Raw genomic sequence first — 17440 nt, 5'->3', positions numbered from 1 at the left:
CAAAGCTTTTAATCTTATTTTTACTAATTGGAAATTCTACCACTTTATTGAGAGCTCAGTGAAAAAAGCAAATGGTTTGGTGCAAGATCATTCCCCAAGCTGAAAGAAATATCTTCTTCTTTTCTCTACTGGAGTCACAAGATCTTTAGCACATCAACCTTGAAGAGACTTCAGCCCAACAGGCTGCTTTATTTAACCAAAGACCATGATCTTTCCTGGCTCTTTTAGTTAACCAAAGACAGAAATTATTCCCTGACATACTATTCATTCTAGTCTTGCATTTTCAGTGCCCTGATTTTTAATACAGGGTTCCTGCAGTATTCTGAAATTACTTTTTTTTCTGAAATAATGTGTACAGGTAACTTGGACAAGTACCAGCGTAGGTCTTCTCAGCTTCTCCTCTCTTCTCCCTTCTTCAGAATGGTAGTTTAGATTACTTTGATGCAATGTGCCTTACAGTATATCTCCTTGTTTGCTTACTCAACAGGATCTACATCTTTAATTACCTACAACTTGAAGGTAATTAATTATAGCCTTCATGACTCTGTCTCCCAAATGATCACACTTAATTCAGCTTGTAACAGGAAAAGCATAAACAAGCATTTTTTCACTGAAATGCTGCAGGAAAAGCTGGCCCCAGAGCTCAAACAAGGAGCTGGCCTCAATATGTTGCTGGGTCTGTCCCCAGTGCTTTGGATTATCCCCTCAGGTGATTGATGAAAAGTGTGGTAACCCAAAGTTTCTATGCCAAACCTAGCTAAGTCAGCAGATGACAACTTCAGAGAAAAGAACATCTCATTGTCTGGTCCACGACTATATGTCAGTAATACAGACTGACTGGCTCAGAGTTCAGGAAGTTCTTGCATTTTTCTGTTTTGGACTCAATGATTTCTTTCCTTTTCTAGGAAAGTGTGTCTGTCAAAAGTGTAGTATGTAATGGTATTGATTACAACTGTTGTTCACAGGCATCACTACATTAGGTGGGATGAAACCAGTATGAGAAATGTAGCCAAAGAATTTGCCAACAATACCAGGTCAACAGTCATTGTTGTCTTGTTTTTCTTCTGCATTTTGAGTAAAGTCATTTATCTCTGGTTAGGTAGAGCTTCACCAGATATACTTAATACAAACCAAAAATCAGCAAACCCCACAAGGACTAGTATGCATTTTCATGGGTTATCTGAACTGAATTTCAGATGAAATCTGAAACAGATTTCATGTGCTTGATTAATATTCATTTGTGGTCTTCTGAGCTAGCCAGACTTGCAAAGTGGTCAGACACTAGTAATAACACTGACCTCTTCAGTTAACAGAAGTCAATTCCTGCCAAGGCCTTTCACTGGAAGTCTTCAGTGCAAGCAGTTAAGGTTTGCAAGAATGAAGCAATGCATATAGCCTATAACAGTGAACAAAAGATCTAGAACAGGTTACTTGCCTGCTTAGATTTGACAGTAGCTTCTGGAGATTTTTACCAAAGTAAATTGTAATTCTCAAGGTAGCTTCCTGAGCTGTACAAAGGATGTGATAAGATGGTTTCTGAATGAGAAGCATTTGCCTAAACCCTGAACTAGCAATAATATTTTTTCAATATTTCAGTTTCTTGAGCAATTGTGGCTCAGAGTTTTGACAAATATTTCTCCTTCAGGAAGAATGCAAAGGGTGCACACTCAAATTCAGAGTTCCAGAATCTGGAAAGGACTCAGGTAGTTAGATGTATATCTCTGCAGGATGGCTTAGCTACAATGACCATGGCTTAGCACCACTTGTCAGGTTATAATAAGGTCATTTTTTTATAGTATTGCTGAAAGCAAACAGATTTCAGTAAGCAGAAGGAATCCATTGCCTCTCAAGCATGTATGCCCAGTTTCCCCAGCCCAGTAAACACTGTGGGAATTTTGAACACTATAGCTTGAGATTTGACCTCAGTCAGCTTTTGATCAAGGACTAAATTTTTATTTCCACAGCAGTTCAGCAACTTTCACTCAAGGTCTTTGATCTTTACAGATAAGGTCCCATTTTCATACCACAGCTGTTCACTTACCATTCATGTGGTGTTTAGGGACCCTTACTCAGATCAATAATGTCTGATCAATGGGCAAAGATTGAGATGAGCCAGAACAGGCTTGCAGAAATTCCCTGAGGAAGAATGACAACAGCCCTAACGTGACTGTTAAACACAATTGAGTGTCCAACGAGTCACTTGAGCATCCTTTGCAAGTACATGTACTGGAAGAGATGTGTCATTGGGGCAAAATGAAACCACTCACAACATAGGTTTTCACAGAAATATTTTTTAATGAAAACTGCTAGATGTAAGATTGATCATTGTATATACTTCCATGTTAGATGCAGGCAGCAGATTGCTAAGGACAAATTGGACATTTTTAGGATGTTCACTGTGATCTGGTGACAATGTCTATTATTTAATGATGGCATCAAACAGTAACATAATCACTGTCACTTGGCTTAGCGAGACTGTGACAAATATATTGCTGCTCTGGGTGCTGCTCTGTTTCAAACCTGCTGTAACTGTCTTCATAGGTGTCAGACTAACAATTTAGGAGGAGTATTTAAGGAGAAGATAAAATATTTATCAAACTTCCTAAAAAAAGTATTAGGTATTCTCTTTGCTTCTTCAGATTTTTTTTAAGGACTGTTTAATATTTTGGGCTTCTGGGTCAGTGGCAGAGAGCTAATCAGATACTTTTCTGGCTTTTTTTTTTTCTAAAATTGATGCTCACCCAAACCCCTTAGATTTGACTTTCCACTTGCTTCAGTTAGAAGCAACATGAAAAATAAATGGTTCTGGGGTTATAATTCTGTAAGCAGAAACAATGGAGGCTAAGACCCTACTTTTTACTCAATTCTTTCATTGCTAATGTAAAACTTACTGTTAGCAGAGCTTCCACTATTGCCCCATGCTAATACCATACAACAGGTTTATTGTATTAAAGACACCTTTGATAGGGCTGCTTGATGTAGTATATCTTTATTCAAGGGCTGCTTCCTGGAAGAGGAAAGGATTGTTGCAAACAGGGGAGGGGTTAGTCTGTAATTTATTTATCTGTTTCAAAAGAAAACAAAATCTTTCCACATAACCTCAAAAGAGAAGGAAGACTCCACTTAATAAATTAACTAAATCTATTTATACTTAATTCAAAAAAGATATGCTGAACATGCTGGTGGTGTTACACAATGTTTAGCTTGTGTAGTCTGAACTTTGTGTAGATCTTGTGTCAGGCTCTGGCATTTCCTTCCTAGATTTTTAATATCTTCCAGTTCATGCTGCTGGGGCATTTAAAAACTCCCGCATCTCATATTTATTATTCTCTATTTCAGTCTAGGGTCAATTGCTCCCTAAAGGGGCCTTCAGCATTATCCAAAGTACAAGTTGCTTAAGGCCTCTCTTCAGTATATGAGTGTATCTTTAACAGCAAAATTTGGTGGATGCTCAGGGATTACTCTTCCCTGAAACAAGGTGTTCCAGGGTGCAGCTGGATGTTACTTAGGATGAGAACTAGGAAAGGCTTTTGGGACAGCTGCCCCACTACCATAGGACTAACTGAGAAGGAGCAAGCAGAATCACAGAATGGTTGAGGTGGGAAGGGACGTCTGGAGATCAGGATCACCTAGAGCATGTAAGTGGATGTCTGTAGCTGCTCAGGCCTCAGGTCCTGTAGAAATGCAACAAAACAGGCAAAATCTGGGCTTTCAAATGTCCCAGACACTTTCCTGACAAGAAATATTCAGAAAAAGTGATTATTAATAATATAATGATGTATGAGTTACAGAACCTGCTCTTTTTTTCACTTGAAGACCTGACATGTGATAGAGCAACAGCCAATCAGCACTCACCAATTTAGGCTGTTTAAAGCTCAGTCTTTCTGAATAATTATTACAGTCAATGCATCAGGCATCATTTTTGCTGTTGCTACCTTACCTGGCCAGTCACATTATTTTGGGTAAATTTCACTGCATAATGCATTGCCTCTGAATTGCAGGAACATCAGACAGTGGGAAAAAATGAGAATAGTTTCTGATTAGCTAAAAACTCAGATTTAAATCATGTCACACCATGTAATGACAGGTAAAAGAGTTGCTGTACCAGAATTACTGATTTTCATGGCTGGTGGTATTTCATATCCACTGTTTGACTTCTGGAAGGAATAATTGCAAGTAAAGACAGATAGACTCCCACTAAATTGTATTTCCAACCCAAGTTTGAGATCTGAACTGAAAATTATAGACAGTCCGAAGTGGTTTTCACTTTTAAAGTCTCTAAATATTTTTATTTAGATATACACTTTCTATCTCTAAACAGGTCTCACGGAAACACTGAATTTCATCTCAAAAACTGAGAATAGTGATCTGGAGTTGTATCTGTATCTATATCTTGAGCTGATTATGAGTTATTGTAATTCCTGAAAGGCTAAGGCCTACAGGTATTATTTCTTTCTAATGGTGACACTATATGTCACATCAATACTTATAAACAGACATGAAGAATTAGTAAATTGTAGACCAAAAAGCCATTTAACAATTCTGTATTATGAGAGAAAGAACTCCCTGGATTGTGACAGGCAAGGAAGGGGCAGAAAGCCCCAGCTGTGTTTCATGCAACAGGGCTGCCTGTGAGTAGGTCTAAGAAGTAAAAATACATTGAGCTGTTGATGTTGACTCAGCCATCAGCTAAATTAGAGAAACAGAGATAAATAGAAGATAGTAAAAATAGAACATGTCGATTGAAACACACATGAGGGAAGATAGTCCACTCTGCAGAATAGGAGCAGAAGTAAGGGAAACAGGTATCAGAGTTGGAAGGGAAGGTCTTATGATGGGAGAGAAGGACAAATGAACCAAAGCTGAAGACTGAAACTTAATTAATCACTGATGTATCAGGACATTAGTCAGAGAGAGGATCAGAAGGTGAGAGAGGAGAACAGGTGAGAAATCATTAAAAATCATGACTGTGAAATTATAGGGAGATTAAATGATGAAGCACAGAGGAAGGAAGAGGAAATATGAAGTTGAACTAGAGAAAGGAATAAAAGAATGGCCAGTGCAGGCCAAGTTTGTGAACAAGAACACTGAACTGGGACTACCTTTTCCAGGGTAGCTTTTCTTAGCTATTTAAAAGTTGTGCTGTGAAGATTTTCTGTTTTTGTGAAAGGGGACATCCAGTGCTTAGCTTGTCGCACTCTTTTTTTTCTCCTTCTATCACTTCCAGAGGTATTGTGTTTGTCCTCTGGAAATCATCCTTCTCCTGTAAGATGTTAGGCAGCACACTTTTCTTAGAGCCTGATAAAGAGCTGAAACAAGCTATTTCAGACTAAGGTATTTTTAGGGCCTCACCAGTCACTCCTTTAATAGGCTTTTATGGCTCAGCACGAATTCCCTGCAGGTAGATACTGAAAGACTAATCCAAAATTGCATGATGACAACTAAAAGAAGTAACATAATATTTGCAAGCAGATCTACAATTCTTTTGTCCTGAAAGAATGTGATCAGAGGCCTAAGCTAAAAATACATTTGTTCAATACGCTTATCTTAGCCCTTTGAGAGAAAAATTAAAGGAACAAAAAATATAAAAATAGATATAAAATAGTGAAAACACGAAATATGGGGTATTAGAGCTCTTGCTACCTAGTATAAAGTACAGCAGAAGGATGTCAGGCTCTGCTAAATGTATCTTCATTGCTAGATAGTTTATGAATGACCATTTCTTTTCAGGCAGCAAATCTAATGTTTCTAAAGTCTTAATTTAGTCTTAATTTTTGTCTTGGGCCACATTTGGGCAGTTAATAGCATCAGGAAAAAATTCACCTTAAATGTTGAAATGTCCAAGTGCAGCTGATCTAATTTAGATGGGAACTACATGACCAGACACATAGTCATCTCCTTTTTCTTCAGCAAACAACTGTTCCATTGAAAATTTCAGAGACTGCTACCAGCTGTGTGATAACTCTTCCAGAATATATCAGGTTCCTAATGAACAAAACTGTTCACCCCAGCTTTTTAACTCACCAAACCATGGCACCCTCACTAGTAAGAGAGCACAGGTGGTTGCAGATCCCTGCTGCAAGAGACCTTACACACCCGACTGCCCACGTCTGCTTTCCGTGGTAGGTTCTTGGCCATCAAACAGCTGGTGGGTTCTGGCACAGTGATGCTCCCTGAAACTAATCAAAGCTCATTTTTCCCTTAAAAGTACATGTGTTAAGCCTATCACTCAGCCTCAGTGTATTTAACCCCTCATGCTATGGGGGTGATCAAAAGCTTCTTTATGAAATTAATTTCCATTGAGAAATGACAGTTTGTTGGAAAATAATTCCTCAAGTCAACTCTTCTGCCAGTTCAACCTTCTCTTTGATTTTATTCAAAGTCTCTGCTTGTTTCTGGTGACCTGGAGGTAGGCTGGAGTTTCCCCCAGCTGGTTGTTGCAGGGAAAAGGTAACTGGTGTCTGAGCAATACATAACTCAAGTTGTCACTGGAGTTGGGGTTCCTGGGCTTTCTTGGCTGGCTGTCTCTGCAAATCTCACCCCAAATGCTGGCCTTCCTGGTGGCAGCAGCCTCTTGGTCACCAGGAGAATAGATTGCTGGTTGGCTGGGTATCTGCTGCCCAGGGTCTCCATATCAGCCCAGTGTAGGAGAGAGCAGCGATCCCTCAGTCGGTCTCTCTTGGTAGTCAGCAGGTTTCAGGGTTTCTCCTTCATAGTCTCTGCCCATCCCTCTCTGCAGAGGAGGCTTTCAGTTCTTTGGGAACCTGCCTACATAGCGGGCAGCCAGAGGAGCTGGGCAGCCCAGGAAACCAGCTGAAAAAATGCATACATCCTTCCAAGGCTTTTCCCTCCCACAAAAATGTTCTGATTGTTAGCTTTTGTGTCCCAGCTCAGCATAGCTTTGCTTTTCTTTCAAAAATAAAGCAATTCAGAACAAAAGACACTCTTCTGACCAGCTCTGGTTATTTTATTTCCCTTTTTGGGCCATACCTGGATACTCACCAGGATACCCTGACTGGGGAGCCAGAAGCAATAGGCTGTCATGGAAACTAAGGTCCAGATTTCCATCTCTGGATGGAAAGCCAACCAAATGAGCATTAAAATAACCTCTGGATCACAGTGAAAGCTTGGACTAGTGATTCTATGGCTCAACTAAACGGGGAAGGCTAAGCTGGGCAGTACTTGAGGTGTAGCATAAAGCTGTTTTGGCCACACTCTTTTTTAGCTAATCTGATGATGTTTGGACCAGATAATTGCTTCAGCTATTTTTATAAGAATAGGTACTTCATGCTCTTAAACTCAGAGAAGGAGAGAATGAGGAACAATGAGACACTTAAATAGCAGAGCTTTAACTGGTTATTGTCAGTATGTGGGCAGAACAACTGTAAGTGGAGCTCACTCAGCAATAGCAGCAATTCAGAAAGCATCTAACAAGCTTTAGACCCATATAAAAGTCATGCTGATACTGTGGAGTTTTGGAATTTGGATTCTTTCCTTTTTTTCTTTTGTTTGTTTGCTTATTTGTTTTTGGCTTGGTTTTGTGGTTTATTTGGGCTTTTTTTTTTGTCATTGCTTTTGTGTTTAGATATATATCTGTGGGGATTATTACATGATGTGTATCGTAAGGAAATGCTTGGGTGTTAAATGTCTACGCTTGCTCTTTTTAGATTTGTCGTGGCAGGAAGAATAAGGACATGTTGTTACATATTAGCAAGATTGACTAGAATATTACATGGCACACATGTATCACATGTATTGCTTTTTTCTGAGGTTTGTACTTCTATCATTATGATTTTTTAAACTTGGTCACCTTAAAATTCTGATGAACACATTCCTTGTATTTTACTTTTCATAGTAATTATTTTTCATAAATACAGCATTAAAATGTTGTAATGGCTCTTCAAAGATCAGACCTCAGAAATGGAATGGAAGTTTAAGGAAGTAGCTTGATAAGTACATTGGCGGAAAAATGCCTTATTTGACCAAGTAGGGAGGAAAATTGTAAAAAAAATGCAAAGAACAATATATTTTAATTCTTGCTATAGAAATTTTAAAAAGATACCAAGCAAACAATCTTTAGTGAGGTTTGTCAAATATTTAACATCTTGCTGCATTAAATATATGTGCCAGTATTGAAAAAAAAAAAATAGAAGAAGCAGTAGCTCATTTGATTTAAAAAGTAGTTATCAAGCAGTTTCCATCCACTTTCTAGATGGTTCATAAAATCAGCAATCTGTCCCTCATTTCAGTAGAGAATCACACTGGATGTCTTTTATGGGCTACCTACTGAGGTGTCATTTCTTATAAAATATACCCTAATTGTATTTTGGTGACTGATTAGCAACTCCAAAGTATTTGAAATGACATTAAACAAAAGTTATCAAATGAAAATAAGTATGGTTTTCAAAGCATTAATTTCTGCTATTCATTGATTTCATATTCATGGGTTCAAAAACTTAGCAGGTTCCAGTGAGTCACCCAATTTTTAGTGTAAAATAGGCAAGGTTCAACTGTGCTTGAAGAATTAATTACTTTTTTACTTGAGTAAACTTGAAAGAAGAGAACAAAATACCAGTCTGCATGTAATTCTTTTCGTATTAAATCAGACTTTGCAGTTGTCTAAAAAGCTTTGGCTTTTCACAGTCAAGTCTTTCCACTCGACCCTAAGATGAAAAATGCAATCTTGTGTTTCTCACAGAACATAGCAGTGTAGCAATGAATGCCACTAATTAATCCCAAGATCACGTAGGAGGAGAAGTGGGCTTAATCCTCAGCCATCTTATTTATATAAATAATAATGCTGCCTCATTTTTCTCATGGTGCTTTTTTTGTTTTCTTCTCAAGCTGAAATATTTGTCAAGAAGCTGAGCAATGTACACCTTGCAGTCAAGTTATGAAGAGAAAAAATAGTATCCTGTGCATCTCCCTGTCTGTGCAGTGAAGGCTCCAGCCACATGCTGAGCTCTCCTTTGTTGCTTCTCAGAGGGCACCCACCACCCACCTTTGTGCTCCTGGCAGCAGTGCCTCACATCACCTCCTTCGCCCTGCTTATATTCATCACATGAATAGCTTGTAAAATGTCTGTGCAGAAGCACTACATGTACAGATAAGAGGAAAACCAGCTGCCTTCTCCAAGCCCACAAATCTGATAGAATCAGACCTCTTTTTCTCATCTTAGAATCTTGCTCCCATCTCTAATTAGATATAATAATTCTGTGCTGTCACTGGCATAATTGGCCATCTGTGTACTTTCATACATGTGAAACAAATACTGGGAAAGGTTACACAGGCTGGTGCCACTAATGCTCAGCAATCTTAGGAGCTGGATTTGAGCTGAAATTTTTCTTGAAAATGAAATGTGATTTTTCTTGTTGGCTTTGAGAGATTTGAAAGGACCAGACAGTACAATAGCAAAGCCTGATAGCTGATAGAAAAGCAAGGGTGGGACCAGAAGGCTTGCAATTTGTTTCAGGGGAAAAGACAATTGTGTTTTTCATACTTGTTGCCCAAGTTTTGATCTACTCCTGGACAGCATCCATTATTAATAAAAAAAAAGGACAGTATTTCAAAACCACATCTTCAAGTGGTCTCTCTGAGAAACTCCAATAACAGACCTTACTACCTATAATACCTTTTTCCCAAGCTTTTCAAAAATTTAAAACTAGTATGGAGAGAGTGAACAGAGAGGGGAGAATCCTCATCCTTACTTCAGAAGAGTTCACCGTAATAAATCACTGCACAAGGCTGCCAGCCTTGAAAAGGTTATAATGGAAAAGTGAAACTTTTCTTGGGAGATAATACCTGATGAATATAAAGTGTTGACAACCACGTCAGGGCTCCATGTTCATCCACAAAACCAGGCATAAGTTCCTGATCAAAAAAAGAAGCCTTCTCTCAGCAAAAGAGAAAAAGTCTTGTAAAAGAGTCCACTTTCTCTTTTAACACATAGAGGACTATTGCTCAGGTATAGAGATAATAGAGCATGAGCAGTTGAAGTGGTTTTCATAGTTCTATAGCAGGATGAAGATAAATTTTTGAAGATCTGCTTCTTGGCACCCTCTGCTTGTAGTTTGCTTGTCCGCACTCCCAAAAGCCTAGCTCAACTCTATCAAAGGTTCAGGTGGTTTTCCTTCCAGTGACAAAGCTCTCCAAAATGTTATTAAATGGCACAGAAAATGGTGGTCAGGAGAAAACTGTTGCTATAAAGCAGTATGCACATGGTATTATGCACCAAATAGGGGTGTCTGTATTGTGGTCCTGCTTTTATCATGATCTTTCAAAGCTTATGTATGCATTACATGTATTCAGATATCTATAAACATTTACTATATCTCACTTGTCTTTGAACTGTGAAGTCAGAAAGGCATTTTGATATTGAAGTCCAGCCAGTGAACACATGCTCGCACACACATATGAGCCAGCTTCACACACAGAAACAGTGCCTTGCCAGCACCCACATAAACACATAGCACTCGCAAAAAGCACTGGCTGCCCAGTGCTGTTCCTGCTCTCCAACTGATTAGGATTGAAGTCCACAAGTGGAAAATGTGTATTTTATGTATTGTATATATAAAAAAGCACATTCTGGATCATTCTGATAGCAGGTCAGAAGCTTTCCTGGTCCCTCCATGTGCTGGTACCCAGATATACTAGGTGTGGAGTTTCACCTTCCTATTCTTGTTGCTGATACACCCATCTCTTTTCCTATTTTTCTGCAAGTCCATCTTGAAGCTCACTAGTATTCACACATTTCTACTAAGAACAGAAGATTATTGTAAATAGGATTAAACCAGAGTATCAATTAGATTGTAGTGAGGAAGCACAGAGCTCAGTTGTGCAAGTGTACTAACAACCTGTTTACACATAACCAGCTACTTTTGTACCCATTTATCTCCATTTTCACTTGCCTGTTCCTTCCCAATCTACCTTGAAGCCTTTCCTTTGTTTCATCCCCTAAATATACCATAAGTGTCATACATTCCTATGGTCTCCTTAAGCCCTGACATAGTAAGGTGCATACATCCCCTAAATGCCTTCCCCAGTGTCCTGTAGTGAGTCCTGTATCCTCGTAGGCAATAACCCCAGGCAGTCTGCAGGGTCTGGGGTGCTAGCTTCTTCAGTTAAATCGTCCTGGTGGGTTTCACACCAGATGTAATCGGTGAATGCCTCTCCTTGGATAGTTTTTGGAGCAGCCATTTCAGCACATGTCATTAATCCCTTTCTAGAGTTTATCTGCTCCATTGTTCATCTGCTCTTTGCCAGGCCTTTGTGATTCTGGTGATTAGCCTTTAATCACATGACTAACAACCATCTTGTCTCTGTGCCAGAGTGTCTGATTATGAACTGAATGTGAACATGATAGCAATCCCTTAGTGCTGTAGGAAGATGTGCAGAACCTGAGAATGCTGGTCTTCTTTTACAATTCTTTTTGATATTAAGCCCAACTACGGTGCTGGCAAATATTATACTCCTGAGGAATTATCCTCTGGAACTGCAGTATGGGGGGAAAAAGACTGTGTGCTTGTAATGTGACAACAGTGTCATTGTCCTAGCAAGTCCTGGGACAAACTTGCATTAGAGAACATATCCTACCCCAATTCCAAATTGGATTAAAATATTGTGTCAATTAAATATCTTTTGTTGTTTCATTGGTAAAAACAATTAGCTCTCCTTTTCTAAATGCTAGCATAGGAAATTTTTAGCCATCTCTCACATTTTGCACATGCTGATGGGAGACCCTGGAGCTGGAGCCAGGGTCTCCATCACCTTCCTGAGAGGTAGGGCAGGAGACCAAGCAGACAAGGCTCAGGATGGACAACAGGACTGTGCTGCCCAGAGGCCACCTCCTGTAGCTTAAAGCTATCCCATGGAAGGTCATAGTGGTAATGCCACTGTGATGTGCTTAGCAAGATGTCAAGTCCCAGGCTACCCTCAGAATATTGCAGGGATGACGAAAGAAAAGAACAGAAAAGCACCGCTATCTTTTTTGAGGCAGGAGGAGCTATATGCATTCTTAGACAAATCTCTTCTATTTGGGTACAACTATATTTGTAGTCTCTATACCAAGGTACAGTAAAAACTTCTGTGAATGTGAAAATATCATACTGGCAGAATGGTTTTTTTCCATGCTAATGTGGAATACTGGGATACGAAAGCAAATGATTAGTTAGAAATTTGTGAGACAGAAGTGACAGTGGTCCTCCCAGGTAATAAGCAATAGATGGAGCTTGTAAACTAGAATAAATTTACAAAAGATCTTTTGGCAATAATTTCAAAACTGAGTGCTTCAGTGACTCAATAGAAGTCAGATTAGAGACACTGACAAAAATGGTTCTTGAAACACTAAACAACTTGGCTGGAAGAGAGCTTTCTTCTTAAGAAGCACTACAGAATGTAGTATTTTGAGATTATTGTTTTACTATAAACTGTTTATCTTGGACAGGTATCCCTGCCCACAATACAGGAGTTTGAACTAGATGATCCTTGATGTCCTTTCCGATTCAAACCATGCTCAGTTTCTATGATTCTATGACCTATATTTGTATTTTAAATGTAATTATTACAGTGCTTATTTAATGTATTTTAATTTTATACAATTTAGGCTCTAACTCTTTAATATGTGTGAGCCATTTCAAGTATTTTTTAAATAACCCCCCCACAATTTGACCAAGGGACATTATAAAAGAATATGGCCAATGTTTGTGGATCTCTGAGTATCCTTTGACTATGGAGGAAATGGCTTTTAACTGCCTGCACAACAGTCTGTGCTAAGGCTGTGCTTGGCCTAGCTCCTGTCAATCCTGGGACACTGTAGGTACATCTGTCACCATGGACTGCAAGTGTATGTTCACACACACTAATGTGGGAAATGATAATTCAGGGCTCTCACCAGAGAGGTAAATTGAATTCTGATCTACTCTTCTGCCAGTACTTAGCATAGGTCACTCTGTGGGAGGGCTTTAGCAGCTTGCACCGACACATCATGTCTTGAATGGTAATTACTCCTGCACATGTCTTTTCCAGATTCAGGAACACAGTGTCTGAGAGGCTCTTTATCCTGCATTATGCCAAGGTTTTCTGTTCAGTCAGCTCCACTGACCAGACCACTCATTACTTTTTCTGTTAGAATCATACAATAGTTTCATTTGGAAGGGACCTCTAAAGGTCCTCCAGTCCAACTCTTCTGCAATGAGCAGCGATATCTTCAACTTGACCAGTCCAGCCTGACCTTGAATGTTTCCAGGCATGGGACATCCACCACCTATTTGGACAACATATTCCAATGTTTTACCACCCTCACTGGGAAAAAATTCTTCTTTATATGTACTATGAATCAAACCTCTTTTAGTTAAAATCATTACTTCTTGTCTTCTCACAACAGGCCTTGCTAAAATATTTACCCCTCTTTTTCTTATAGCCCCCTTTAAATACTGAAAGGTTGCAAATGCCACCTTCTTATTTTAGAATGTTACTTAACATCACGCCAGCTGGAGTTTTAAATATTTCTCCAGAAACTAGATCAAGAAACCAGTGCACTTTGTGATGAATAAATTAAGACTGCAGAGTTGCCACATTGCCACATGCATTGTCACCTAACTAAATGAGTGCACAGATGCACCACAAGAGCTGAGTGAACAGTCTAAACACACGTCTCTAAGTAATTATCTGAAAACCAAGTTATGAGTTCATGACACCCTCACATTCACATGTAAATGAAGACAGGCTATTAAATTGCACATTTGGTCTAGGGGGATGTTTGACATTAAATCTCCAGTGGTATATTTGATGATGGCAATGAGTGCTTGCCATTTGCCTTCTACTGTGCTCTTTAATCCTGAGGCAAGCCCAGCAATGCATGAGTTACTCGGCCAAAAATGTCTGGATAACCACTGCTCTGTTACAAAACCCTCATAGGCTCTGCACTTGGTAAATGTTCTGCAAACCAATTTGAAATTAATTTTCAATAATGAGCATATCTGAAGATGTTGAAATCTGCCTGCACACATTTCTTTAACAGGAAGAAGTGAAAGGCAGCTTTTTATCCATGACTCATGAACAAAGAAAGTGTCAGGATTTAACTTGCCTGGTGATGCATCTGTAAACTCTTAGGTCTCCACTGCTGACTTTGTGCCCTGCTGTACTTGTAATAGGATTTGAGCTATTTTTCCTGTCCTTAAGGCAGGCATGTGTAATCTGCTTTCTGAATCAGCTCTTGGACTGATAAAGCTTCCAGAGCCATATATGAGGATAAAACAAAATAAGAACATGTTTACCTTCATTGCTCAAAATTGCAACTGCTCCTGCCTTGGGAGCAGCAATGGCCATGAAAGAGAGATAGATGAGGGTAAAGCACTTTGAGCTGACCCTGCTGCCTCAAGTACAACTGAGGCCCTTTTCTTTCTCAGCTTTTGCCCCAGCATTTGCACTCACCCACCAAGGAGGGGTTTTCACTACGTGGCACAATGTATGTATGACCTTGAGGCCAAAAATTGCTTTTCCTTGGACTGATTATTCCCCTCCCATCTTGCATGCAGTTGCAGGCTAAGTCAGAGAGGAAACCCCCTGCCTGCTTTCCCACAAATCTGTTTGTATCCAGAAAGACAGGCAAGTTCATTGCAAAAGTGATATGGAGCAAAAGGTCTCTTTATGGCTGTAGGAAGAAGAGCAGACCAGTCTATGTGCTACCAAGAACTGCCTTCTTGGAGAGGGCACAGGGTCTGAGATGTGGAAATGATCCCAATGATGCCGGCGTAACCCAAGAGCTCAGAACTGGATGGCCTCTTGACCATGCAGTGAAGATCCCCTTAAACATGGGCATTATCTGCCTGAAGACCCTCCCTCTCTGTGCAGAAAGGCCTGTGGCAGGTGTCTTTGGGGATTGCCCTTTCTGAGCAGGGGAGTGCACCTGACTGCTGACACCCAGCCAAGCTGTCACGGTGAGAAGTGTCCTGCCTTCTTTCCTGGTCTGCAGAGGCCAGTGGCTGATGTGCAGATATCTCCAGTTTGTGACTCGCTTAATTGTCCCAGGGTACTGAATTGTCTTCTGGTAACATCTTCATCTCACTGACACAGGGACACCAAGTAGGTATCTTAGATGCCACAGCTGGTGTCTAAACTTAGGTGACATTGATCTCCCACTGCTCTGTCCCTTCTAAATCCCAGCTGCCATTAGTCATGTCTTTACATGTATATAGGAATTTTGTAAAGAAAACTGACATACAGACTCTGAGAAAAAAGAAATCAGGCTGAAAACCCTTTTGTAACTAACACTCCCACAGAGAGGTAAGAACAAAAGAAAAAAGGCCAAGACAAAATATCTTCAGGTGGTGCCAGGGAGATGGAGGAGGGAGTCATATGTCTATTTTTTATTGCCAAGCAACCAGGAAATAAACCCATATGATATATCACTGGTATAAAGGATTTAGGCTTTTCAGCTTTTCTGTTTTACTTTGGATATAAAGCTTACAAAGAGAAACACCTTTGCAGGAAACTTGACATCTATGGCATAGACCTACAGAAGAAATAGGTAATTTAGGAAAATATTTTTTAAAAACCTTAGTGAAAAATGTTAAGAAAATTATCTATTGGGCAAGAGAAAATAGATGAATATACAAAGAGAAGAAATCATCAGGAACAGGCAGACAATCCTTTGAGTTATTAATTTACAAAATCATTTACTAATAAAATCCAGATTTCTCACCCATCAAACAATGTTGGTAAGTGACATTCCACCCTGAACAGCTCAGAAAAATCCCAGATTTCAATCACTGCCAAGAGGAAGAGCTGCCTTATATCAAGATTGTGTTTGACCTCCTCTATTTCTTTCTCTCTGTTTTTCTTTGATAGATAGTGTCTGACAAGAGAATGAATTATGTGCATGTACTCAAGAGTAGACATAGGGGTTTTCTTTTCCTACTGTGTCATGTCAATGCATAATTTGTACAGCATAATATACTTTATTTATTACTCCTGAAACCTGGGCCAGGAGTATATCTATATATCACTGGCTTTCTTTTGCATATCGGTGCAACATAAGAATATTAAATGTATTTATATAGGACATGTCTCATGTCAGAACTATTCTTCAACCTTTCCAGTGAGAGAGACTGCTCAGACAGTATTTTTCCAGGCTCTACAGTCCCTCAGATCCTCAGATATCTTTTTTGCCCCAAAGTGTAATGTGAGTCATCAACTGCAGCTTCTTAATTTCTACCACAGAGAGCAGTTTATATCTCCATCTTTGCAATTGTTATTATGTACTTCTACGCCTGAACTTATTTTTCTTCCTTTTATCTCACACATCAGACTTCCTATCCACTTTAATACCATTGCTTGCCTTGAGCGAGACTACTAGAAGAGTGGAACCTGTTGTGAGAGAGTTGAATTGCCCAATTAAGGATTTTTCAAAGCAGAAGAGAATATTATTCCCTGCTTTTTGCAGCTTCTGTGCCAGTTTCACATTGTCAATATGGTGTTTGCCCACTTCTCAACAATTACTTTTTTTCTGATGTACATCTGCTGTCCGTGATGAGCTATTAAATGGTATCTTTAAACTGCAGAACATAACAGAAGGGCTGACTACCACAAAAAGTAATCCTCACAACTAACTTGGAGAACTTGGCATAGTAGTCACAAAGACTGGCAGAATACATAGTGACCCTGAATGTCATATATGTGTCAGGAGAGAAAGTCAAACAGACTGATGTTCAGCTCTTTTCTGCCTTGGATTATGGTATTTTGAGCTACTAAGGCTTTCGATGTTGATTTTAACATCAAAAATATTGAAATAGGGTGAGGTAGGTTAAAAAATTAATCCATGTTTTTTACTTCAATAGGTATTTAATGGTATATAAAGGCGGACAAAATCAATGGCAATAGAAGTGGCTTTTCGAGAACTCTGAATATTAATCCACCAAATCAGTGTACCTGATTTTTGTAAAACCAGAGAAGTGCTCACACTTTTCTTTATGCTTTTTTTTTTGCTTTCTGCTCTCTTCCAAAGCAGCTTCCCAGTTAGTCTTGCCTTTACTGTGCTGTCTTGCTTTGACCTTCCTGCTGTGAAGATCACTTTCCAGTAAACGCCTCAGTTGCTTTTATGCTCTCTCTCTCCTGATGCTACATTCCTTCTCCAATGAAGCTTTTTCCTCTTCTCCAAGCCATCCATACTACTCTCTTCATAGCTGTTCAAGATCTCCCCCAACTTGCTCTCATACAGCTGCAATCCCTCTGCCCAGCTTCCACTGCCTTTGAGGCCATGGTACCATCTGCCATGCTACCTGCCAGGTCTGACATCTGGATTTCCTGTCTTTGCTCCTGGGCTGGAAGACAGATTCTGATGAAATAACTGTGTCCATGCACTTTCCATTGCCACATTCGTTCTTCTTCAAAGCAGCAACAACTAGAAAAAAGCTAAAAAAGATGCAAATTTGGTGAAAAGTTC

At 39.5% G+C, this 17440-nt stretch overlaps 1 long non-coding RNA gene across 1 annotated transcript in view; it reads left to right on the top strand.

The window, feature by feature from the left end:
• The window catches only part of LOC128807646 (uncharacterized), a 107414-nt gene that overhangs the window by 35895 nt on the left and 54079 nt on the right, over positions 1 to 17440 (top strand). The gene's annotated exons all lie outside the window — the stretch shown is intronic.

Source organism: Vidua macroura, chromosome 5 (genome assembly GCF_024509145.1).
Source record: "Vidua macroura isolate BioBank_ID:100142 chromosome 5, ASM2450914v1, whole genome shotgun sequence".
Classification (NCBI taxonomy): Eukaryota; Metazoa; Chordata; class Aves; order Passeriformes; family Viduidae; genus Vidua; species Vidua macroura.
This window is presented reverse-complemented; position numbering and strand designations above follow the sequence as displayed.